General features: G+C 55.2%; 1 pseudogene; it reads right to left on the bottom strand.

Annotated features, from left to right (window-relative positions):
• Positions 1 to 144: 144 nt before the first annotated feature.
• LOC107735295 (schwannomin-interacting protein 1 pseudogene) lies at positions 145 to 687 on the bottom strand (annotated as a pseudogene).
• Positions 688 to 723: the final 36 nt, after the last annotated feature.

Below are 723 nucleotides of genomic sequence, written 5' to 3'. Positions count from 1 at the left end.
CAATTAATCGCAACATGATAATTTGATACCGGCATATCCCTAGCTCCAGGGTCACATTTCTGCTCCACTAGCAGCGCCCGAGCTGTAAATATAATGACTTTTCCTAAACACAGCCTATCAGACATGACATACTAGAAAGTATTCGAGCATCCATAAAAAACTGCCACACTTCACATCGAAGCAGACTGAAGCAGAGCAGAGCTGATGGATCCTGATCTAAGCATGCAGAGACTGGAGTGGACTCACGTTGGTGGAGTTGGTCCGGATCAGGCCGTGGTTGTGGTTCTGCTGTTCTCTGAACTGCAGGCCCGCCAAGTGTCTCTCCAGAGCCGCCCAGTCCATGGCTGGAAGCTGGCTTTCCTCCACACATTCTCCTCTGTTCTCGCCGCTCCCGAGGCCAGGTGTGCTGGACGTCTCTCTCTCGCCGGGCTGCTGGGGTCCGGAGGAGGCTCTGACGCTCTGCAGCTCGCTCACCGAGCCGGAGTCCTGCTGCTGGTTGTCTGCGTACTCCCTCTCCCAGTCCAGCAGCGCTCTCCTCTTGTACTGCTGGTAGTCCTCGTCCTCCTCGTAGTCCTCCAGACTGGGAGAGGACTTGTACTCAGAACAGGGCGTCACCTTGTTGGAGTTGGACTCGGAGCTGGAGCGACTGGAGGAATCGCTGCCCAGATCCATGCCATCCTCCCGGTAATCCTGAGACACAGACACAACGCATTAGAGACATAC

The sequence above is a fragment of the Sinocyclocheilus rhinocerous genome, unplaced genomic scaffold (genome assembly GCF_001515625.1).
Source record: "Sinocyclocheilus rhinocerous isolate Xijiao unplaced genomic scaffold, SAMN03320098_v1.1 C35952900, whole genome shotgun sequence".
In the NCBI taxonomy this organism is placed as follows: domain Eukaryota; kingdom Metazoa; phylum Chordata; class Actinopteri; order Cypriniformes; family Cyprinidae; genus Sinocyclocheilus; species Sinocyclocheilus rhinocerous.
This window is presented reverse-complemented; position numbering and strand designations above follow the sequence as displayed.